At 38.9% G+C, this 25,970-nt stretch overlaps 1 non-coding gene and 1 pseudogene across 1 annotated transcript; one reads left to right on the top strand and one right to left on the bottom strand.

The window, feature by feature from the left end:
• LOC114082536 (casein kinase II subunit alpha'-like) overlaps nucleotides 1–25,970 on the top strand; it is a 178,121-nt pseudogene that overhangs the window by 11,601 nt on the left and 140,550 nt on the right.
• Nucleotides 7,997–8,100, bottom strand: LOC139702931 (U6 spliceosomal RNA). Its single transcript, XR_011705491.1, has one exon. It is a non-coding gene; the product is annotated as a U6 spliceosomal RNA (small nuclear RNA).

The raw sequence follows: 25,970 nt of genomic DNA, 5'->3' as shown, positions 1-25,970 counted from the left end.
TATATGACACCTGGTATTTGATGTAATGCCAGATATAATACATGATTACTTAGTGCTTTATTGATGGCAATTGCTGATTCTACCATCTCTGTTGATTGTGCTGATTAACATTGTAGATGTCACAGTAGGAACTAAGTATTTAGCTTAATACTGTATATTGTTTGCATTGGTGGTTATTATTATTTGTCTCCCTCTAATCTGTGAGATACTGGAAACCTACAGGGACACTACAAGCTCATAGGATAGAAACTTAGCTCCTTCAGACCCATATTAGAGAGAGGTAGACACACAAATGATATGAAAAAGCAAGGGTACAAACCATTCCAAACAAACCAAAATGTCTCCACCACAGTCTCTATTGACATCGCAGTGGAGGAGATGTCAGTTGAACTGATATATGAGGTAAAAGATGATGTAGGAGTGAAATCAGAAACAAAATACAAGAAGTGAAAGGTCAACAAGGAGATTAAAATTCTGGGGAAAAAAATTAATTGGTAATCCTCAAAATGAAAGAATCAATAAACCAAATTAAAAATTCAATGGAAAGCATCATCAATAGATCGCAGCACTTGAAAGACAGAGTTTCAGGCAACAGAGACAAAGTCTATAATCTTGATAACAAAGTTGACCATGGAGAAAACATGTTGAGAGACAGCCACATATTCAAGAAATATAGGATAACCTTAAAAGGCAAAATTTAAGATTCACTGAGATAAAGGTTCTGAAATACAAACTAAATATTTTCAATGAGATAATATCAGACATTTTTCTAAACCTTAAGAAAGCAATGGAAATTCAAATATAAGAGGCTTGCAGGTCTTCAAATATATGAAATTACAACAGATCCACTCAATGCCATTAATTAATTATAAAAATATTCTTATTATGAAAATAACTGACATTCAGAATAAGGATAGAATTTGAAAAGCTGCTAGAGAAAAACTAGAGGTCACATTTAGAGGTAAAATAATCCAGATTTCAACTGATTTCTTAACCCAGCCCTAAAAGCTAGGAGGTCTTGGAATAATATATATGAAGCTCTAGAAGAAAGTGGGTGCCCACCAAGAATACTGTACCAGCAAAATTAAAACTTCTAACTAGAGGTGAAATAAAAGCCTTTCATGAAAAACAAAAGTAAAAGAATTTACAACTAGAAAGCCTTCACTACAAAACATAATAAAGTATTTCAAGAAGTATAAATGAAAACTACAGAACTAAAAAGTATAATTAATAATTTAGACTTAACTGACCTATATAGACTATTTCATTCATTAGTGACTGAATATACTTTTTTCTCATTAGATATGGAACACTTTTTAAAGTGGAAATCTTAACCCACAAAAACTCTCAAGAAATACCAAAAAAAAATAGTGTTAATACCTTTTATCCTGTAAGATCTTAGTGGAAAAAAATTAGCAATCAATGATAAAATAGTAACTAACACCTGGAGACTAAATGATATACCATTGAATGATGAATGGATAGCAGAAGAAATCAGAAGTGAAATTCAAAAATACTTGGAAGAAAATGAGAATACTGAAACAACAAATCAAAAACTCTGGTACAATATGAAGGCAGTTGTAAGAGGAAAGTTCATAGCACTGAGTTCATACGTTAAAAGACTAGAAAGACACCAAATAAATAAAATTCTAACATTACATTTTAAGTCCCTAGAAAAAGAATAACAAATCAACACCAAAAATAGAAATAAAAATGATTTCATTTTTGAAACTAGGAGAATATATTTAAAATTTAAAAATTTTAAACAGATCAATTTAAAGTAATAAAGCTAAAGAAGCAATCTAAAGCCTACCAACAAAGAAAAGCCCAGGACCAGATGGATTCTCAGCCAAGTTCTACCAGACCTTTAAAGAAGAATTAATACTAATGCTCCTCAAATTATTCCATGAAACAGAAAAGGAGGTAACTCTTTCAAACTCATTCTATGAAGTGAGCATCACCCTGACACCAAAACCATACAAAGACACATCAAAGAAAGAAACTTCAGACCAATATCCTTGATGAATATCTATGCAAAAATTCTTAATAAAATACTGGCAATTCACATACAAAAACACATTATTAAAAAGATAGTGCACCATGATCAAGTGGGCTTCATCCTAGGAATGACTGGAACAACATATCAAAATCAATAAGTATAATTTACTGTATAAATAGACTTAAAGATAGAAATCACCTGAATATTTCAATAGATGCAGGAAAAAATCACATGACAATATACAGCATCCATTCTTATTCAAAACACTAGAATAACTGGGGATATAAGGAGCATACCTCAACATTTTAAAAGCTATATGCAGCTACCCTAAGGCCAGCGTCATTCTGAATGGAGAAAAATTGAAAGCATTCCCTCTAAAAACAGGGACAAGACAAGGATGTCCTCTTTTACCACTTTTAATCAACATAGTCCCTGAACTGAAATGTTGGGGCATTGGTTTCTGTTCTAATTCCTAGGTCTTTGGTCTACTTTGAGTTGAATTTTGTGTAGGGTAAGAACTCTAACCAGAGCAATGAGACAAATGGAAGAAATTAAATCTATAAAAATAGGCAAAGAAGAACTCAAACCTTCTCTCTTTGTTGATGACATAATCCTGTATTTAGGAGACCTAAAAAACTCCATCAGAAAACTTCTAAAACTTATAAATGAATTCAGCAAAGTAAAGGATACAAGATTAACACCCTTAGATCAATTGCATTCCTAGACACCAATGATGAGTAAGCTGAAAGAGAAATTAAGAAAATTATTTCATTCACAAAAGCCTCAAAAAATACTTAGGAATCAATCTAATAAAAGAGGTGAAGAACTTCTACAATGAAAACTACAGATCACAGAAAAATTGAAGAAAACCTTAGGAGAATAGAAAGATCTCTTATGTTCTTGGACAGGAAGAATTAATATTGTCAAAATGTTTGTACTACCAAAAATGCTATGTAGATTCAATGCAATTCCCATTAAAATTCCAACGATGTTCTTCATAGATATAGAAAAAAGCAGTCATGAGATTCATTTGGTAACATAAGAGGCCCAAAATAGCCAAAGCAATCCTTAGCGAGAAAAAAAAAAAATAGCAGGAGGCATCACAATACCAGATGTTAAATTATACTACAGAGCCACATGGTAACAAAAATGGCATGGTATTGGTGCCAAAACAGACAAATTGAAGATCAATGGAGCAGAAAACACAGAGGCAAACCCTCATAAATACAGTTATTGCATACTAGACAGCAGTGCCATAAACATGCATTGGAGAAAAGATAGCCTCTTCAACAAATGGTGCTGGGAAAACTGTAAATCCATATGTAGTAGAATTAAATTTACTACAAATTTCATTTCTCACCCTACATAAAATTCAACTCAAAGTAGATCAAAAGACCTAGGAATTAGACCAGAAACCAACACTCCAACATTTCAGTTCAGGGACTAAGTTTGTTAACAAGACTCCTAAAGCGCAAGAAGTTAAGATCAAAAATCAATAAATGGGATGACATCACACTAAATGGCATCACACTAAAAGGCTTTTTCAGAGCAAAGGAAACAATCAAGAGCATGAAGACAGAGCCCACAGAATGGAGGAAAATATTTGCCAAACTGCACCTCAGAGAGGGCATTAATTTCCAGTATATGCAAAGAACTCAAAAAAACTTTACACCAAAGAAAAAAACCCAAATATCTAAATAAATAAATGGGAAAAGAAAGTGAACACACACTTCACAGAAGAAGAAATATGTTCAGTCAACAAATATATTTTAAAAGTTCAATATTTCTAGCAGTTAGATAAATGCAAATTAAGACCACCCTGAGATGCCATCTCACTCAAGTCAGAATGGCAATTATCAAGAATATAAGTAACAATAAATGTTGGTGAGGATGTGGGGAAAAGTGTACACTCACACATTGCTGGTGGAACTGTACACTGATGCAACCACTCTGGGAAGCAGAATGGAGATCTCTGAAAAAAAATTTAATGGAACTACCATTTGACCCAGTTATCCCACTCCTTAGTGTATAGCCAAAGGATTTAAAATGAGCCTACTACAATGACACAGCCACATCAATGCTTAGAGCAGCACAATTCACAATAGCTAAGCTATGGAAGCAACGTAGGTGCCCTTTAACAGATAGATAGATAAAGAAAGAAAATATGGTATATACACAATGGAATATTACTCAGCCATAAAGAAGAATGAGATAATGGCATTTGCCAGTAAATTGATGGAACTGGCGGCTATAATGCCAAGCAAAATAAGCCAATCTAAAAAAAAAACCCAAAGGTAATGTTCTCTCTGATACATGGATGCTCATGCACAAAAAGGGAGGGGGCAGTGGGGAAAAATAGAAGTTCATTCAATTAGACAAAGGGGAATGAAGGTAAAGAGTTGGAATGGGAATAGGAAAGTCAATGAATTAGACATAATTTTCCTGTGTTCATATATGAATACATGACCAGTGAAACTCCACATCATGTATAACCACAAGAGTGAGATCTTAAGTTATATTCCATGTATGCATAATATGTAAAATATATTCTACTATCATGTGTAGCTAAACAGAACAAATATATTTTTTAAAAAGAAATTAAGAAAGTAATTGCATTCACAAAGGCAAAAATATATAAGGCATGTTGAAATATACCTAATCATGGAAGTGAAAGATCTGTACCATAAAAATCATATAAAACACTGATGAATGAAATGGTAGAGAACACAAAAAATAAAAACCTATCCCATGTTCCTATATCAAAAGAATTTAATATTGCTAAAATTACCATATTACCAAAACAAATCTATGAGTTTCCTTCAAGAAATATATACAATCATCCAAAAACGCTTGAAACCACAAAAGACCCTTAATAGCCAAAGTGATTCTGAGGGGGGTGGATTACCTGGAGGCACATCACATACCTGACTTCAAAACATACTACAAATTTCCAGTATTGGGGATTGCATGGTACAGCCATCAGAACAGACACAGGCAGAGACCCATGGAACAGATTGGAGGATCTAGGAAATCAATCCATGCTCGTACAGCCAACTGACTTTTCACAGAAGCATGCAGAACGTACAGTGTCCAAAAGACAGCCTCTTCCAAAAAGAGTGCCAGCACAATTAGACAAGGTTTAGATGCTTTCCTCTCGCCATACACAAACATCAACTCAAAATGAATCAGAGACCTAAATGTAGAACCTGAAACTATGCAATTACTTCAAGACCATGGTGTAGATAATGATGTCTGAGATCAGGCCTCAAAGGCAGACGCAACACAAGTCAAAATAGTCAGGTGGGATCATACCACTAAGAAGCTTCTGTTCAGCAAAGGAAATAATCAAGTGTTAAGAGACAACCTGCAGAATGCAAGAACAAGTTTGCAGATTATTCATACACTGGACTGACATCCAGAATATACACCAAGCAGCTCCAAAAGCTGACCACCAAAAAATATCATCCAATTTAAAAATGGCCTGAAGAACTAGAGACACTTCTCAAAAGAAGATATAGAAATGGCAAAAAGCAAGGATATGAAAAAATGCTGGAAACGGAAATAAAAAACAATCATGAGATACCATCTCACCCTGTTAGAACAATTAACATCAAATAGACCAAAAAAAAAAAATGTGGGCAAGGATGCAGAGCAAAGGGACTTATACACTATCAGTGGAAATGAAACTAGTATAACCATTATGGAAAACAGTATTGAGATTGCTCCCAAACTAAAACTAGAACTACTATAGGATCTAATAATTTCACTAGTACCACAGCACAATCATTATGTGCAGAAGACACCTGTTTTCCCATGTTTACCGCTGCACGAACAACAGTACTTGAAACATGCAGTCAACCCAGATGTCCAACAGCAGATGAATGGATAAAGAAAATGTGGTATATATACAAGATGGAATATTATTCAGCCATAAAGAATAATGAAATCCTGTCATTTGCATCGACATAGATAGAATTGGAGGGCATGTTACGTGAAATTAGCAGACACAGAAAGACAAGTATATGTTCTCACACATTTGTGGAAATCCGTAAATGTATCTCCTTAGAAAATCCACTGGAAAGGGAAATAGTTTTCACTAGAGACTGGGAATGGCAGGGGACAGTGGGAATAGAAACAGAGAGGAGGAATGGCTTCTGATTTTTCCATAACACACTATGGTAAATACTTGTTGAAACAATCCACGTATTTCAGAATGACTGGAAGAGTATGAAATTCTCAACACATAAAAAGGAGTAATGTTTGAAGAGATGTAAACGCTTATTACCTGACTGGATCACTACACGTTGTATCCATGTCTACCATAATCTACCCCACCAAGATGTACAAATACTACATCTGAATAAAAAAGAATTGTAACTCTGTAGGGGAATGGGTTTTGTGAGAAATCTGAATGCCATGTTTTGCCTTTTGTGCTGTTTCTAATATTATGCTGTCATAATATTTATAATGATGATATCATACTTTTAAAAATGGAAATGAACACCAGAATTTTATACTGTAATATTCTTTAGTGGTTAGAACTTATGCTTTCTTGGTTTAAAACTAATGTGTTGAATTAAAGGTTTGAATTCATGTTCTATTCCATCTCTTTCTAGGTATAGCTTCATTTTAAAGTTTATAGATAGCCTAGATTTCTCACAAGAGTTCAGATGTTTCGAAAGGGGATGGGTAATTCCTATTTCTTATCCTTTCATTGGCATCTGCTGATCTTTTCAAACTGTTCCTTGGTCGTGAATTCTTAAAACAATGGAGTTAGATTTTCTTTGCTCTTGTATGGGCTTAATGTTAGATGTTCTTTTATACAAAGTTACATTCATTCGGTGCACTCATTTGGACCCTCATACACAGGGATTATTTTTTGGTAAGTCTTCAAATGGTTTATCCAGGTTTCATCTTCATAAGAAGGTGCCACCAAAATGCTCTCTGGCCACCCTACAGTGTTTCCTTGTGCTTGTTGTGATCCTTCCCATCCTGTCCCCAGACATCCCTGGTTCACTGTAAAGTTCAAGTGCTGCAAAAGATCTCTGGTCCTGGTGACACACATTCCAAAATTGCACTTTTCTCTGGTCTCAGTTATAGAATTAAATTATCTATCATTTGCTTGCCAGTTACATAGATCAAAGTCAATACATTTACCCACAAAGGAATACATCTGTGTACTTTGATTAGCTCAGAGAGCATATCCCATGTGCCACAATTAATCATTGTAAAGACAGCCATCGGCCCGTGCTAACAGAAGTTCTCCTAGCACCAGTCGGTAGCTTCATTCCTGAAGGCAATTAAGAGACTCCTCTGGATGTCTCTGGCTACGAAGAGTTTCCTATGGGGAGGAATATCAGGAGGCCAAGCAAAGCAGGGATGAGTGACTTCCGGAATCCGCATGTTTTCTCTAATGGTGCAATGAGTCTGTTGGACATGGAAATTCACAGCTTACATTATAATCACATCTCAGGGTTCTATTAAAAGCACCTTGATTCACTGGTACTTAATGTGCTACCTGGGATCTTCTCGTCAGTGAACACTGGGTAATCTCCCAAGGACATTTCAGACTCCCTTCTCATTCCCTTGAGGCATTACAAAGCCCATGCACCCAGCCCATAGAATTCATTTATTAAATTATTGTTGAATGAAACTAAATTTTGTTGCATTCCAATTGACCACCTGGAAAACCCTTGTGGTTGTTCTTCTTTAATAATCTTTAGTTGTCCCTTTGGTGAAAGACTGTTCAGTAGCTGCAACACTGGGAATAAGAATAAGTTATATTCCGTGTATGTATAATACATCTAAAATTATACTTTGCTATCGTGGATATCTAAAAAGAACAAATTTTTAAAAAGAAAAAAATTTATCTGGGTTCTAGTTTCCTCCAGTGTAAAGTGGGGATAGTAACCTTACTACCTTCACAGTTTTACTTTGGTAATTGAGAGTAAATTACGTGCTTGCACACAGATGTTCGCTGTCACTTATTATTTTTTTTTCAATGTGGAGTGCTTCATAGATATGCATGTCATCTTTGCACAAGGGCCAGGCTAATCTCTGTATCATTCCAATGTTTGGATATATGCTGCCAATATGAACACTGTTATCAGTTCTGATCACATAATAACCCCAAAACAGATACTCTCTCTGTTTTACACCTGAGGAAAAACTGAGGCTTAAATTAGATCACAAGTTCAAGACCAGAAGACCAGTAGAAGAAGAGCTGGTTTGTGAATTAGATCAGTTTGCAAGGTATCTGAGCTCCCTTCCTGCTCTCCACACTGCCCCCTTGTGCAGCTACTGCAACCTTTCCTATCCAGGAATGAGTTCATTACTCAGATGAAAATAGAATATTCATGAGATAATTTAAATTATGAAAACACAAAGGCAATGAGTGTTGAAATACATGGAGAATAAAAGGTGCAATCGTTATGATTAGAAAAGCTCCTAGATTTAACATTAAGGGAATTTCATTCCCCTTACTGATGTTTGTTGCTATATAGAAGAACACTAATTATGGCAGAACAATTAAAAGAGTTAGTGGTGCTTATGCAGATTTTTTCTCTTGCTATGATTAAAAAAAAATAATGATTCTCCCAAATGCATTGAGCTTGGTCCCATTTTTCTAGCCAAGGGTGATAATGCTTTATACTTATAGACATTGAAAGAAATCAGTTTTAAGGCTGGGGCTGTGGCCCAGCGATAGCACACTTGCCTGTGTGAGGCACTGGGTTCGATTCTCAGCACCACATATAAATAAATAAAATAAAGGTCTATCAACAACAGTTACTGCTCAGTTAATCCTTATCAGGGGACTAATCCACTGAGTGGGTTAAGACTCTCATAATCCAATCATCTCACCTCTGAATGTTCTTGCATTGTCTCGCAAATGAGCTTTTGGGGTGTCCCCCAAACCACAACATTTCTGCAGAGATCATTATGACCGGAAATCCCTCTGATTAGCATATTTCATCATTTTGCCTTCATATTTCTAGAATATAGGAAATGAGACTATATGTAGAGCAGAGAAAGAGAAGAAATCCAAATGTGATTGCTGATAGTCCCACAGTCTAAGACAGCCTTAAATTTAAGCAGTCTGACCTCAAAGTCCACATTTATCAATATTTTATCTGCAAACCAGTAATAAAATGTCAAACTAGGGAACACTGAAAGTATATACAATGGTATGTGGCTGTCCTGTTGATACTCTTTCCTTGAGGGTTTTATTTGGACTTTTCTACAATCCGCCTCACGTGAATTCACCCCAAAACAGGAGCACTCTTGCTCTGTACTCAGGATTTTATCAGGTTGCGGCACATACAAAGACGAACCATTATCCATGAAAAACCAAAAAGCAAGATTAAAAAGGGAATGCCGGACTTGAGCATTGCAGCAGGAAAGGGTGCACTAAAATGTATCCATGTGTTTGAAGGTAGCAGAGGTGGAGGTTGAGCTCCATAGGGTCGGTAACAATTGGGGTGAAGAGAGTATATTTTCCTTTTATCCTCAGACATTTATTGTATATGTATTTTGTCACACAAAAAAATGAAAACAACAAATTCACATTTTTATTGCTGTAAGAAATACCTTTTAAAAAAGACTGACCCACATCATGAGCAACAGCACAGCTCTAAGGGTATCAGGCCTCCAGCGATGCTTCTCAAGATAGCACTTACTTATTTTGGCATTCTTAGAATAAAAACTCACTACAGACTCTGTTGAAATAAATTTTGTGAGCTCTAATCCTGTGGTTTTCCCGGGTAACCAAGTATAGAGGAGTTACTTTGAAAGGTCAATCATGGAGTCTTCCTTGAGGAAAGTGTTGATTTCCCCCCACTAGTATTTTAACCTGCTTGAAAGATAAGAAAATAAAGGCTAATCCTGCTGTAAAGTACTTTAACTAAAAACCACCTGTTTGGCATGTACACATTTCATTCATTAGGACTTCTGACCAAAATCATAGATGGGGAGCCAGGTGTGGTGGCACACCCCTCTAATCTCAGCAGCTCAGGAGGCTGAGGCAGGAGGCCTTAGCCATAGTGAGCCCTTGAGCAACTTAGCAAGACTCTGTCTCAAAATCAAAATTGAAAAGGGCTGGGGATGTGGCTCAGTGGTTAAGCACCTGGGTTCAATCCCTCATACCAAAAAAAAAAAAAAAATGGGAGAGGGAAAGGAAGGAAGGAAAGAAAGAAAGTATCATAAATGAGGTTCCTCAACTCATTTGACATTTTGAGCTGGGTACTTTGTTGTAAGGATATTGTCAGATGCTTTGCAGCATCTCTGGCCTCCACCCACCAAATACCAGTTGCAACGGCCCCCACCTGGCCAGTTGTGAAAATCAAAATTATCTCCAGGCAAAAGTCTCCTAGGGACAATATTATTCCCAGGTGGGAGCCACGAATGCACGGTTTAAAAAAAAAAACCCAATCATATAACAATAGAAAGTAAATTAGAGGGTGCCTCGGGCTCAAGGAATTAAGGGAAATTGAAAGTGACTGCCATTGGTCAAGGGGGTTGGTTATTGTAGAAGGATGACAGTGTTTTTAAATTGTCGCGACCCCTTGCCCGCAAGGAAGACGCAACTCAGGAATCTTCTTTCAGCAGTTTATTCAGGCCCTTGATATTTCTTCTTCTCCCTCTCGGATGCCCCTCCCAGCCTTAATAAAGCATCTCAAGCCCCAATGCAAAGCTGCCACGTGGAGCTTTCTCATAGGGTGATAAGGGATTAAGTGCCAACTCTCCAAAAAAGGAGTTGTTTATCACAGGCCACAGTGGAAGCCGGTGCCATCTTCTAATGGCGGCCACGGTCTATAGGAACGGCTCACCACAGTTCCCCCTTCTGTTTTATAAAACAATGCAGGCGAAAGTAGAGGTCCTATCCCACTGTGCAGAAGTGGCTGCAATGTATGGTTCAGTCCTAAGGAGGCGCCTTCCCCAGACCTGATCCCATATCAGCCGACGCCTTTTTTCGTAGGGCGGGGCGTGGACGTCAAACCCGCATGCAATAGGACATGCTTTCCTTGAGGTCCGTTGAGGGATCACTCAAGTGCAGTGCCTTGCCTCGCATCCTGCATCGTGACGACGATGAGAAGTAGGATAACACAGGTAGCCTGGTAATAATAACAAAATTTAAGTTGGCAACACAATCCCTAAGCCCCAGAGGAAGGTAAAGAGTCTGTAGCCGAGAAGAAAGACCAGTCCTGAAACCCATCTGCGTGCAATGGTAACAAGACCTGCAGAGTGCAAGGGCTATTCAGTACCGGGAGAGCATAAAGAAGAGGACATGCCAATCCCAGTGCAATGTGAAACTAACTTGGGGTGCAATGGCCATGCCCAGAAATCACTGTTTAAGATGTGCAAGCCAGATTTGTGGAGAAATGCCATTTTCTAAGGCCGCAAGAGCCTGTACAATCATAGCTTTCTCTTGCGCATGGCGAGCTTTAAGGCAACAGAGAAGCCACAAACAAAGTACAACACCGAAGCAACACATAGCACCAAAAATGCCCACTCCAACCCATTCCTTAAAGAAGGAAAAAGCAGAGGATAGCCAACTGGTGAATTGACCCAAAGTCACTGGTTCGACACGGGTACTATTCAAAACAGCAATCTGAGTTAGTTGAGACTGGATCAAGTTTTCTGCTTCCATGGACCAGGTTCCAGATAGATACTCCCCGATGATGCGGGAGGCATTTCTGGAATCATTAAATCTGACAGAGGTTATACTTAAATGTGCACGTTGATCAACACAACCTAAATGTACTAGAACAGACAATTCCTCAACTTGAGCTTGAAGCAGATCTATCCTCTGATTAGCAGCTAAAATCCCAGATAAAATGTGTTGATTAATTTTACTTTGGGATTCAAGTATGGTGGATGTTTGTTGAATAACCTGATTAATAGTGGCAGCAGTTTGTACCTGGCTGGCCATGGCTACTCCAGCTGTAACTGCTGCAGCAGCAGATACTGCCACAGCTGTCACTATAGCTGCCATAATTCCAAAATCTCTATGGGTTCTAATCAATTCAACAATAGAAAAGGATTCTGGATCTGCAGTAACCGGGATCGGGACAAAGGTTGGAATTTTCATAATCACTGCCATAGTCCAGGAGCCATTCCAACACTCAGACAAGTAGCAAGTAACATTAGAACAATTAAGCATCCCCTGTAATGTAACATTAGCCAAAAGAAACAGGAACGGAGATTGGAGACAGACTGCTGCAGAGGGTAATGTAGCATTAGATAATTGTGAATTATTTGCAAAAATTTTAAGCCTCCTACCTCGCTCCGAGTCTTGGGTACTGCCAGAAACATTAAACAGCCAACTTTGGACTCCTAATATTTCCCTGGGGAAACACAAGCGCGGACTAGACTAGCCCAATCTGAGGGAGTCATACAAAATCTAGTAAGTCCCTCCACCTGAGTGAGAGTGAAAGCGGCATCTATGCCATAAGTGCGGACGGATTCTGCCAAGGTTTTAACTATCTTAAAGTCTAAAGGCTCATGATATCTTCCTCTATTATTGTCCTGAAACACCGGGTACGCAAGTCCCATATCTGTATTAACTGTCCTCCAAACTTGCACATGAAAAGATCTCCCGGAACCTTGGCTCCCCCCCACATACGGGGGTGGGGCAACAGGCATCATATCTTCTTCTAAATTTTCAACCTCCTCCTCCTCAGAATTCTGTTGACCAATATTAGATCCCTCCCCCTTCTTACAGTAGGCATGCGCGCCTTGTGTCTCCTTTTTCTTCTTTTTCATTTTTATCTTATGTAGTTGTTGTAACAATATATCAAGGTCCTCAGAACTCTCTGAGTCGCTTGTGTTCTCAGGCGTTCTGAATTCGGTCAAGTCTGGGTAGAGCCTTCTCCTATTTTTATCTTCAGGCTCTTTTGCCTTCTCACTACTGTTACTTTTGATACTCTCTGCCACTTCACTATGTGATCCTTCAGATTTTTCCTCATGTAGTTGTTCAAGAACGGCCTGACCCTCACTCACAGCTTCTTGGCATTTACCATCTGTAAGGCAACTATGGACCATTTTCCAAAGGGGTATCACCCCACCCTCTAATATGCCCTGCTCAGAAGCAAAGTCAAGATCTTTGCCTAATTTATCCCAACTAGGTACAGTAAGGCTGCCCGAAAATGCAAACCACGGTGCAGCGATATCTATCTTCTGTAAAAATCTCTGTAAAGTACTATGTTTCACTTCCAGGCCCTTGGAACGTAACAGGCCATCTAGGGCCAGGAGAAGCGGACTTGAAGATGCGGCACCCATGACACAACAACAAAGGAGGCACAAAAAACAAAAGCGAAAGTAGAAGCAAAAGTACACAGTGCAGCTGCAATAAAATGTAATGCTCTCTCTTTCTTTACAGAGGAGCTGCCCCGCTTTGGTCGCGGATCCCACTTACCTGGGACTAACCCCGCTTTGGTCGCGGATCCCACTTACTTGGGACTAACCGGTGCACCACCCCTGACTGCTGAAAGTTCTGGTTCCCGGGTCTCGGCACCACTTGTCGCGACCCCTTGCCCGCAAGGAAGACGCAACTCAGGAATCTTCTTTCAGCAGTTTATTCAGGCCCTTGATATTTCTTCTTCTCTTACTCGGATGCCCCTCCCAGCCTTAATAAAGCATCTCAAGCCCCAATGCAAAGCTGCCACGTGGAGCTTTCTCATAGGGTGATAAGGGATTACGTGATAACTCTCCAAAAAAGGAGTTGTTTATCACAGGCCACAGTGGAAGCCGGTGCCATCTTCTAATGGCGGCCACGGTCTATAGGAACGGCTCACCACATTAAATTGCAAGAGTGTTCCTTTCAGCCCATTGCTGATCAGGCACAGAGTTGCTGGGACCATTCATTAGTCTGCCAGCAGCTCTGGGTGGAGCCAGGATCTTCCAGTCCTTGAAAAGAAAAGGGAAGGAAGACCACACTGGCCCTTAAAGTAGCACCAGGTGATGTTTTGCATATGTGTGTGTGTGTGTGTGTGTGTGTGTGTGTGTGTTGTTTTGTTTCAGGTGATGTTGTTAATTAGGGGACCACATCCAGATGTCTCAGGGGTTTTGATGACAGCACTGCCTCCCAGTAGAAGCTCCTTGTTGTAAGTCCCCCAAAACAAAGCAAAGAGGAAAAGAGGAAAAGAAAAAAACAAAAGAGGAAAAGCAGTGCAGGATGGTTTAGTGTCACAGTGTGCCCCTCACACCCTGTCACTGGATGTCCCCTATTGGAAAAAGAGGATGGCTTTGGGCTTTGAAAAAAAAACAAAAAACGGGGGACTCAAAATGAACTCCAGCTCAGCGAGAGGAGCATGAAGCAGAAGAAAGACAACCAATTTGGTCAGACGGTTAACTATCTCTTCCCCTGGTCCTATTCCTTCAGTGTCTTGATTAATTTTTCCCTGAACATCCGATTAGAGCTTAAATGAATTGCCTACTTCCTACCTGTGATCTGATTGCCTAATGATTGCACCGCCCCCTCTGTCCTAAACAACCCTGTCCCTAACAGTTTTCCTTTTCACCCCCTCCCCCTCCCCCACCCCAAATTAGATCTGATGCATTCAGTGGGCACAGAGGGGGTTCCTGTCCATCTTTGTGGGAAGGGACCTAACTTTCTGGGCAAAGAGGATCCCAGAATTATATAGATTGTTTTCCTCCCTTCCTATGCACTGGAGAAAGCCTCTTTAAAATAGGGAAGAATGCCTTGTAAATCTACATGATAAAGGGACAGAGCCAGAGATGGAGGGGAGACCAGAGAGAGAACTGCGGGATACCAGAGGGGGGAGGGGGCGGGGCTGAAGCCTGCAAAGCAAAGTGAGAAAGAAGGGGAAGGGGGGTGCTATTACAGAGCACCCCTCCCATCCCTGGGCTTTGAAGGATTCAATCAAAGGATTTAAACTCCACACCATTTTGCATCTGCTGTGTCTTCGCCTGACATACCACCCTGAGTGAGACTGACTGTGTCCTGGGCCACGCAAAAACATGCACCTTTAGATTCTCCCTGGAAGTGTCCACTCAGAGGACCCTGAGATCGGTTTGAAAAAGCAAATGATGGACTATAATGTTGGATGGTAACTATGAGCAGGTGGTGGGGGTATGGCTAGGAGAGGTGGGTCATTGGGAGGTGTGGTCTTGGGGATTGTACCTGAGATGCAGTGAGATGTATTTGGGATCTGAAGAATGAGACCTATCGACAATGGAGGGTATAGTAGAATAACAGAATTTAACAGACAGGAAACAGCTACCACAAGGAAGGGGTCCCAAGAGACTGGTCACTGAGGTGTGGCTGTCCAGGGGTTTATATGGTGTTGCTGGAGGTAACTTTTAAATCTACTGGCTAATGACTTTTAGGGAGGGGAATTGCTACACCCAGAGTGAGATACTTGGTGAGCATGCACCCCCTCTGTCCAATCAGGATGTTGATCGTGCACTGTTCATGTGCTCCATGGTTAGCTGGCTGACTGGCTCAGAGACTTTGCACACACAATTGCTGCTATGGAGATCTCTGCCCTGTCTGCTTATCATATTTTTGGCTCCTCCTCTCAGTACCTTATCCCCCTGCTTCTTTCTCTCTCTCTCTCTCTCTCTCTCTCTCTCTCTCCCTCCCTCTCCCTCCCTCTCCCTTCCTTCCCCCCCTCCCCCGCCCCCCACTTCCACCTCCTGCCAGGAGCAGAGCTGCTTTCCTCCACCAAGCTTGTCCACTGGGATGTTCTGCCTTTCTCAAGGCCCAAAGGAATGGAGTCAGCTCACCATGGACTAAATCTCTATGACCTTGAACCCCAAATAAACTTTTCCTCCTCTTGAGTTTTTGTAGCCATGAATTTTGGTCCCAGGGATGAGAAGCAGACTAACACAGACTACAAGCAGAGTGTTTCAGGATCCTGGAAATGAAATACGAGCATTCAGTTAAGCAAAGAGTGCCCCATAGAGATATCCCACTCTGCCTAAACAGAAACGTACTTTCTTGTTGTTTTAGAGGAACCTGATTTTCTGAATAAGGAAGGTTGGGCAGGGATAGTAACTGCTTGCTTTATAAGGTTCTCACTGAAATCAATGGAGTTTTTAGGACGGTAGTAGAATATGTGAAAGAAATTATTTTGTTGGAGAAAAGCTTCAGATTTCTCATGACAGAAATTCTAAAATCCCTTCTTGGAATGAAGAAGAAGGGAGAGGGAAAGGCATGAGGAGATACTGGAGAGTGAAATCCACTAAATTACGCTGTGTCCATATATGAATATACCAAAGTGAATCCCACTTTTATATATAATACATTAATTTAAATATAATAAAGGGGAGACTTATAGAGAAAAGGAGTTGGGAGAGGAGAGGAAGAAAAAAAATGTACTGAGGAATGAGACTCATCAAATTATAAGCATGTATGATTATGTCACAAGGAATCCCACTATTATGTATAATTATAATGTACCAACAAAAATCATAAAGAAATTGTATAAACTTAAAATTAAGATTTGAGTGGGTGAGCACCGGGGATTGAACTCAAAGGCACTCAACCACTGAGCCCCATCCCCAGACAGGGTCTCACTGAGTTGCTTAGGCCTCACTTTTACTGAGGCTGGCTTTGAACTCAAGATCCTCCTGCCTCAGCCTCTGAGCTGCTGGGATTACCGGCATGCATACACTATGCCTGGCTAAACTTAAAAAAATATATATTGTAAAGCCCTTCCGTTCCATTTTCTGTTAAGAAAATGGAGAAAAGAGCTCATAACTTGAGGAGAGAGATGATCTGAGCACAAATCTTTGACCCACTTCTTAGCTGGGAGTAGTAATGGAGAGAAAAGGAAAATTTTACAGGCCTCTACCATAGAATTACTACTATATTCCTTTATCATATGTTTTACATATTATTTATAGATAATAGGGAATGTATTTGCTATTCATAAATATGTTTATTATATATAGTGTACAGTGACAGCTACTGTGTGCTTCGGTGTAAAAACCACAGTTATCCTCATTTTATAGATACACAAGCTGGATCTCAGAAAACTCACCCAAGGCCAAATACCTAGGAAGTGGCAGGAATAGGGTTCAAACCCACGCTGTCCGCTTTCAAAGTCTTTTTCTTCCAGTGGTCACTGTCCCTTTTATGAAGCAGCGAAAGAGTTTACCTGACACAGTGTGAGTTAGTTCTCCAAACTTCTACTTGACGGTATATCCTTTGTCTGACGCAAGTTTTGTGTCATCATCAGGAGCATTGTCTCTTTAAATAAAAGCAATTGTTCCAGAGCTGCTTTTGCAATCCTGATTTTTTAATAGCTAGGCTTCAGCAGCGTCCTGAACCTCTCAATGCCCCACACCATCCGTCACCCTGATGGAAATTCCAGGGGAGCTTTGCCCACCTCACCACATCTCATCGTCACCCTCCTCTTTTGTACTTGAAGATACACTCAGCCAATAAATTACTTTGTCCACTCACTTGGGTTTGCAGGATGAGTCCACTGATGGCAGAATAATAATAAGATAGTCACACAAACTATTTTGAAAATGTCTTTGTTCCTCCTTCATTGGTACTTCCTAGAAAGAAAGACAAACAAGCTTCTGGAAAGGAATACAGTAGTGTATTTGGCCCTTAGTAACTATTTTCCTTCTTAGGCCCTCATGAGAGTGGAATCCAAAATAGTTCAGGAGATAAAACTCTCCTGATAACAAAGGTTGATGCTTATAGCATGAATTGCTAAGCTACTGTCTATGAGTAGGTTGTCTTCAGGTAACACACAGGCAAAGTTGGGTTCCTTCCACAACAAACTTAAGCTTCCATTAAAAAAAAAAGACATACTCAAATTAACACAGACATAAGATTTAAAATAAGAAAAAGGAAGGAGTTGGAGAGACCTTAGAAAGCACAAGGAATGTATCAATCATTTCTGTCGGGCAACCCTTGCCTGAACTGCCCAGAAAGCCAAAGATGAAATAGAAATTTCTTTATCCAACAGGAATACAAAGGGGATGGTTTAAAAAAAAAAAAAACAATACAAAAAAGTGTTCAGCATCTCTAGGAATTAGAGAAATGCAAATTAAAACTATACTTATCAAGAACACAAGTAATAATAAATGTTGGTGAGAATGTGGGGAAAATGGTGTCATACATTGCAGGTGGGACTGCAAATTGGTGCAACCACTCTGGAAAACAGTATGGAGATTCCACAGACAATTTGGAATGGAACCATCATTTGACCCAGTTATCCCACTCCTCAGCCACATCAATATTTACAGTAGTTCAACTCACAGTAACCAAACTAAGTGCCCTTTAACAGATTAATAGATAAAGAATATATATATATATATATATATATATATATATATATATATATATATATAATATGAATATATACACAATATGAAATATTACTCAACCATAAAGAAGAATAAAATAATGGCATTTGCAGGTAAATGAATGGAACTGGAGACTATCATGCTAAGTGAAATAAGCCAGATCCAAAAAAACAAAGGCCCACTGTTCTGATTTGTGGATACTAACCCAAAACAAGGAAGGTTGGGGAAGGGAATAATAGAAATTCATTGGATTAGACAAAGGGAAATGAAGGGAAGAGTTGGGGGAAGGGAATAGGAAAGACAGTAGAATTAATCGGACATAACTTTCCTATCTTTGTATTTGAATACATGACCAGGGTAACTCTGCACTATGTACAACCATGAGAGTGGGATCCAAAATAGAATAAGTTATACTCTATGAATGTATAATTTGCCAAAATACATTCAACTGTCATGTATAATTAAAAAGAAAAAATATAAAAAAATTTAAAAAGAAGACTACAATGTGGTGCTAACCTGTGATCAAATGTCTGTTTGTAGTTATGATGACGAAATTTGCATAAAAAGAAAATATGGTGAACACTGACTGCATGAAGAGTTAAATTCCAGCAAGGTAGACTAGGTCAGACTTGTGAAAACAGACTGGTAGGTAAAAGCTGGATTCTCCAGCTGGGAACATTAGGGAGGAGTCTCAAGCTGCAGAAGGTTTTAAGGAGGACAAATGTATTTTGTTCCGCACTTCAGAACACACGACTTTCCATCTTTCCAGGCCTGGATTTGGGCTAATAGTTTCCATTTCATCCATATTAAGGATTGAGATGGAAAAGAGCAAATTGGTAACATACACATCTACTAACATCTAATCTGCCTTCCAGGGTTGTCTCAGAGGTAAAGGTAATAAACATATTAATTCCTTTAAAATTTTCTTTTTATATGTTATATAATTAATATGTTATAAACATATTAATTTCCTTTAAAATTCTATCAGAAAACAAATAGCTACCTATGAAGCATTATCCCCCCAAAATTATTTTCATATCACATTACATTCTAAGTGAATCTAAGAGCATTTATTTATGAATTACTATAGTCACAAATAGTACTGAAACATGATTATTTGCCCTCTTATTTAGACAATTTGTCTGATACCAGATCAATTTGTTAAAAAAAACCTGAGCATGAAGTTCAGATAATTTGTTTACTTGGAATAATTAAAATGATGTAATATAGTTCTCCCTGGCTTCACTCACTCTAGTCATTTTTCCATTACTGTCTTAAAGACTGTTTCAAGCACATCAGTGGCATTCAACACATGCTTGAGGAATGACAGAAATTCTATATAACTTGATGGTTATTCAGGAAAGGCAAGCAAAGAATGTTCTGCCTTTGTCCTTCTAAGAGAGGTCTTCACTAGACCAGATCCATGTTTCTTGGGGAAGGTCATACAAGATAATGGTCAATTGCAGCTCATAGCTTGTGCAAATCTCAGATAAACCTCATGGACTTGGTCACCCTGGGTGAGTTAATAAATCTCACTGAACTTCAGTTTCTCCCTCTTTAAAGATAATGGCATCCACCACATAATATATTTGAGCAATTTAGACATCAGAAGTTTTTAGCACAAAGCTCAGCTCAAAATGGATCAAGGACCTAGGCATTAGACCAGAGACCCTTGTACCTACTAGAAGAAAATGTAAGCCCATCTCTCCATCATGTCAGCTTAGGAAACAAATTACTCAACAAGACAAGTGCTTAACAATTACTCAACGAGAGCAAGAAATAAAATCAAGAATTGGGGCTGGGGTTGTGGCTCAGCGGTAGATCACTCACCTCGAATGTGTGAGACCCTGGGTTCGATCCTCAGCACCACATAAAAATAAAAATAAACAAAATGAAGATATTGTGTCCATGTATAATTAAAAAAATTAAAAGAATCAATAAATGCGATGGATTAGAACTAAAAAGTTTCTTCACAGCAACAGAAACTATCAAGAACATGAAGAGTTGTCCTATAGAATGGGAGAAAAATCTTTGCCACATGTACCTCAGATAGAGCATTGATCTCCAGGATATATAAAGAACTCAAAAAACCTAACACCAAAAAACCCCTAAGTAATCCAATCATTAAATGGACAAAGGAACTAAAGAGGCTCTTTACAGAAGAAATATGAATGGTTAACAAATATATAGAAAAATGTTCAACATTTCTATCAGTTAGAGAAGTGCAAATTAAAACCACCCTGAGATTCCATCTCACTCCAGTCTGAATGGCAATTATCAAGAATACAAGTAACAATAAATGTTGGCGAGGATGTGAGGGAAAAGGCTCATGGAGATTTTTCAGAAAACTAGGAATGGAACCATCATTTGACCCAGTTATCCCACACCATGGTATTTACTGAAAGGACTTAAAGTTAGCATACTGCAGTGACACAGCCACATAATGTTTATAGCAGCTCAATTCACAATAGCCAAGCTATGGAACCAACCTAGGTGCCCTTGAATAGATAGATGGTGGATAAAGAAAATGTAGTATATATACACAATGGAAGATTATTCAACCATAAAGAAGAATGAAATTATGACATTTGCCAGTAAATGGATGGAACTAGAGACTATCATGCTAAGTGAAAAAAGCCAATCCCCAAAAACTAAACTCTGAATGTTCTCTCTGATATGCAGATTCCAACTTACAATAAGGGTGCAAGAGGGAAGAATAGAAGTTCACTGGATGAGACAAAGGGAATGAAGGGAAGGGAGGGGGATGGAATGGGAAAGACAGTGGAGTGAATGGGACAGAACTTTCCTATGTCCATATATGAATACACGACCAGGGAAACTCCACATCACATACAACCACAAGAATAGGAAGCTATAATCCATGTGTGTATAATATGTCATGCATATCTAAAAAGAATAAATTAAAAAGAAGTATTCAGTGAATGGCAGTGAAATCGTTTTTCAGTTTCATGAATGGGTCCATATAAATTTTACACAAAACTCTCTTCATCCTTAGCTCACAATCTTCTGAGTCATGCTTTTAAATACTTGCATTTATTTGTATGTATTCCATCAGTCCTACCCAAAGCAGTCTTGCCATTGCTTCTTGGTCCCCATTCCTGATAGCATGTACCAGAGTCTCACCTCAGCTGATACAAATGGCTGCGCACGGCCAATAATTTTATGTCTTATGAGGTGACCTCTGTGAGAAGACTGATCCCCCATGCCAGTTGTTCATGAGAGACTGGATTATCTCAAGGCTGATACCCTCTTTTGTAATAAGAGCTAAAATAGCCAGCTTTTGATTATTGGTTTATTTCTGCCAGGAACTTTCATGTGCAAAACTATTTTCCTTTAACTTTTTTTCCCCCTTAACTCTTTCCAAAACATGTGACTACTTAAAAATAATCTTTTAATGTATCATAATTGTTTTCTCCAAATAGCCTTGGGCTTTTTATTTTTTATTTTTATTTTTTATTGGTCTATGTCTACTAAATCTAAAAATTCAAAAGGCTACCAGGAGGCTGAGGCAGGATAACCACAAGTGACAAGAATCTTTCTCAAAATAAAATTTTCAGAGGGCCAAGGATGCAGCTCAGGGGCAGAGCACTTTCCTAGCATGTGCAAGACCCTAGGTTCAATTCTCAGGACAGCAAAAGAAAAAAAAAATCATGAAGGAAGAAAGAAGGGAAATGGAATCTGGAATTATTGTTAGAGATCTTGGCCAGCAGCTCTCCATGAAAAAATTTATTTCACTACTTATCCTTGGAAGCTTGTCAGCCCAGTGGTTTAAAAGTAACCAATCCATAATTTAGGGTTCCACATTTGCCCAACACACAAAGACCAAGATGTGGCCCACATACAGGAATAGGGAAGATGCCTGAATATGCTTCTTGATTTTAAATCAGGAAGGTGAAAAAGACTTTGATCTCTGGTCTACTTGCAACAATCCTGGCCTTTCATTGATGTGCTTTTTAGTGCACATTGAAAACATTGCAAAATAAGAGCTCTTACAGGTGTCCTAAATACCCTTAAAATCATCGGGTCACTGATGAACACCTACAAAACCAGAACTGGTACACGCTACCAGGAATGGGGACCAAGAAGCAATGGCAAGACTGCTTTGGGTAGGACTGATGGAATACATACAAATAAATGAAACACCCATTTCTGCAATGGCTGATTACTCTGGCCTCAGAGATTATCTTCTATTAAAAATAGTTTTCTAAAACAATCATTCTAAACAAAACATCAGCGACTCCCGCTTCTCTTAGTGTGATAGAACTAGGAGGAAAGTGAAGTGAATTGTAGACCATGGATACATCAGTACATTTGGCCTGACATGACTTTGAACTTGGATCTCAAGTTCAAAGCCAACCTGGGCAACTTAGTGAGACCAAGTCTTAAACAAGAGAGAGAGAGAGAGTGCTGGGGGTGTACTGATGGTTTATTAGTTGGCCAGAGAATGGAGGATTGGGAGTCTAAGCTCACAAATGAGCTTCTCAATCTGTTGGGATTGGGGAAATCACACATACAAAGTGAAACAAATGAGGGAGAGGGAGAGGGTAATAAAGGAAAGGGATATTCATGTTTTTTTCCTGGAATAGGAGATTTCCCAGAACTTGGGCACTACCCCTTTTCACTCTTCTTAGGGTCTAGTGTTTCCTGTCATGGGGACTGGTAGGTATGAAAGTAGAGGTTTTCTGGAGGCCACTCTTAAAATAAAACCATCGTAGGTCCAACTTATTTTGGCTGGCCCACCTGAAGAGGAGCTTCTGGGCTTCAGACATCCTGTCCTCAAAGATAAATTAAGATTAGGGTAAAAAGTAGAATTCTACTAGGTCACTTACTCTCCAGGATGCTGGAATTTCTTCCCACATAGGTTATTTAAAAATGGAGGCCCCGAATAACATTTTATGTTAACATAGTTATGCAGGTGTCCCTATTTTAGTCCCAAGCCAGTGAGTTGGCCAAGCACATGCATTTACATGCTCAAAAAGGGATGTGATTCACAAATATCAGATCTTTCTCTGACAGAGCAGGACCTCTTCACATTGGATTCAGAAAGCAATCCGTTGTGAGAAGAAGGCTTACCAACTGGTCTGGTGAGGGGATGCACACCTGTAATCTCAGCAGCTCAGGAGGCTGAAGCAGGAGGATCCCAAGTCCAAAGAAGCCTCAGCAACTTAGCAAGGCCCTAAGCAAGTGGGCAAGACCCTGTGTCAAAATAAAAAATAAAGGGCTGGGGATGTGGCTCAGTGGTTAAGCACCCCTGGGTTCAGTCCCTGGTTGAAAGTAAGAGAGAGAGGAGGATTGGGAAAGAGAGGTGGGTGGGAAGCAAGCAAGCAAGCTAACTCACAGTAATGATTGACTAGAAACTCATCAATTTCTAATGATTTTATAGCAGGGGAATTTGCCAAAGGGTTCCACATGCCAACCCAACTGCCCTCATGGGCATCTGTTTTTCAGCAGATGTAACCACAGACAGCAGGATTTTCAACACCCTAGTGTTCAATAGTTGGCAAATGATTAGTTTCTGTGACTGTGTTTCTAATAAAATCAACAAGTATCTGGAAAAAATGTATGAATTGCCACTCTTGGGGGCTTTAGCATCTTTCAAAGAGAGAAATATATTTTGTCATAAACTAAAATATAAAAACAATGATTCTGAGGAGCTATTAAATTATTCTGGAGACATTTCTAAAAGAACAAAGTAAAAATACAAATACTGAGAATCTTGTTTATGGATCTATTTTAAAGTATGTCAAATCATTGGCATTTGAAGGGTTTAGTTTTTCTGTAAGGTAAGAATGTGTTTTATACATTCACAAGCAGCCATTATGAAGTCAAACAACAACAAGTGCTGGCGAGGATTCGGGGGGCAGGAAAAAGGCACGCTCATACACTGCTGGTACAGCCAATTTGGAAAGCAGTAGCAGTATGGAGATTTCTTGGAAAACTGGTAATGGAACCATCATTTGACCCAGCTATTCTTCTTCTCGGGCTAGACCCAAAGGACCTAAAAACAGCATACTACAGGGACACAGCCACTTCAATGTTTATAGCAGCACAATTCACAATAGCTAAACTGTGGAGCCAACCTAGATGCCCTTCAGTGGATGAATGGATAAAAAAAATGTGGCATTTATACACAATGGAATGTTACTCAGCAATAAAAAGAATAAGATCATGGCATTTGCAGGGAAATGGATGGCATTAGAGCAGATTATGCTAAGAGAAGTTAGCCAATCCCAAAAAAACAAATGCTGAATGTCTCCTCTGATATAAGGGGGGTGACTCAAAATGGGGTTGGGAGGGAGAGCAATGGAGGAAGATTACCTCTAGATAGGGAATAGGGGTGGGAGGGAAAGGGAGGGAGACGGGGAATAGCATGGATGGTGAAAGGAGACCCTCATCATTATACAAAATACATGTATGAAGATGTGAATTTGGTGTCAACATACCTTATATATAATCAGAGATATGATAAATTATTTTATAATGGTGTATTAAGAATTGTAATGCAAAAAAATAAAGAAAGAACATATATATGTACAACTATTCATAGCTTTTTAAGTAAAAAAAAAGAAAAGCTAAAAAAAAATAGCCAGCATTTTTTTTAAATGGGGTAGAAACTAAACTAGAACAACTTTGAGGGGAAAGAAGGAATAAAATTAAGCTGAGAGAAATAAACCAATCTCAAAAAAAAAAAAAAACAAAGGCCAAATGTTGTCTCTGACATGCAGATGCTAATGCACAATGGGGGAGGGGAGAATAGAATGTATTAGACAGGAATGAAGGAAAGAGGAATGAAGAAAAGAAAGGAGAATGAAGGAGAGGAAATGGGATAGCCTCTTCCACAAATGGTGCTGGGAAAACTGGAAATCCACATGCAGCAAAATGAAATTAAGCCCCTATCTCTCACCCTGCACAAAACAATTCAAAGTGGATCAAGGACCTAGGAATTAAACCAGAGACACTGTCTATTAGACATTATCTGTCTATTAGAAGACACTGTCTATTAGAAGAAAAAGTAGGCCCAAATCTCCATCATGTCAGATTAGGCCCCAACTTCCTTAATAAGACTCCTATAGCACAAGAATTAAAACCAAGAATCAACAAATGGGATGGATTCAAACTAAAAAGCTTCTTCTCAGCAAAAGAAACAATCAGTGAGGTAAATAGAGAGCCTACAGAATGGGAGCAAATTTTTACCACATGCACATCAGATAGAGAACTAATCTCTAGGATGTATAAAGAACACAAAAATATTAACACCAATAAAACAAAAAACCCAATCAATAAATGAGCCAAGGAACTGAACAGACACTTCTCAGAAGATGATATGCAATCAGTCAAACAATATATGAAAAAATACTCAAAATCTCTAACAATTAGGGAAATGCAAATTAAAATTACTAGTCAGAATGGCAGTTATTAAGAATACAAACAACAATAAACGTTGGTAAGGATGTAGGGAGAAAGGCACACTCATACATTGCTGGTGGGACTGCAAATTGGTGCGACCAATATGGAAAGCAGTATGGAGATTCCTTGGAAAACTTGGAATGGAACCACCATTTGACCCAGCTATCCTACTCTTTGGTGTATACCCAAAGGACTTAAAAACAGCACACTACAGGGACACAGCCACATCAATGTTTATAGCAGCACAATTCACAAT

This window comes from Marmota flaviventris, chromosome 1 (assembly GCF_047511675.1).
Source record: "Marmota flaviventris isolate mMarFla1 chromosome 1, mMarFla1.hap1, whole genome shotgun sequence".
Classification (NCBI taxonomy): Eukaryota; Metazoa; Chordata; class Mammalia; order Rodentia; family Sciuridae; genus Marmota; species Marmota flaviventris.
This window is presented reverse-complemented; position numbering and strand designations above follow the sequence as displayed.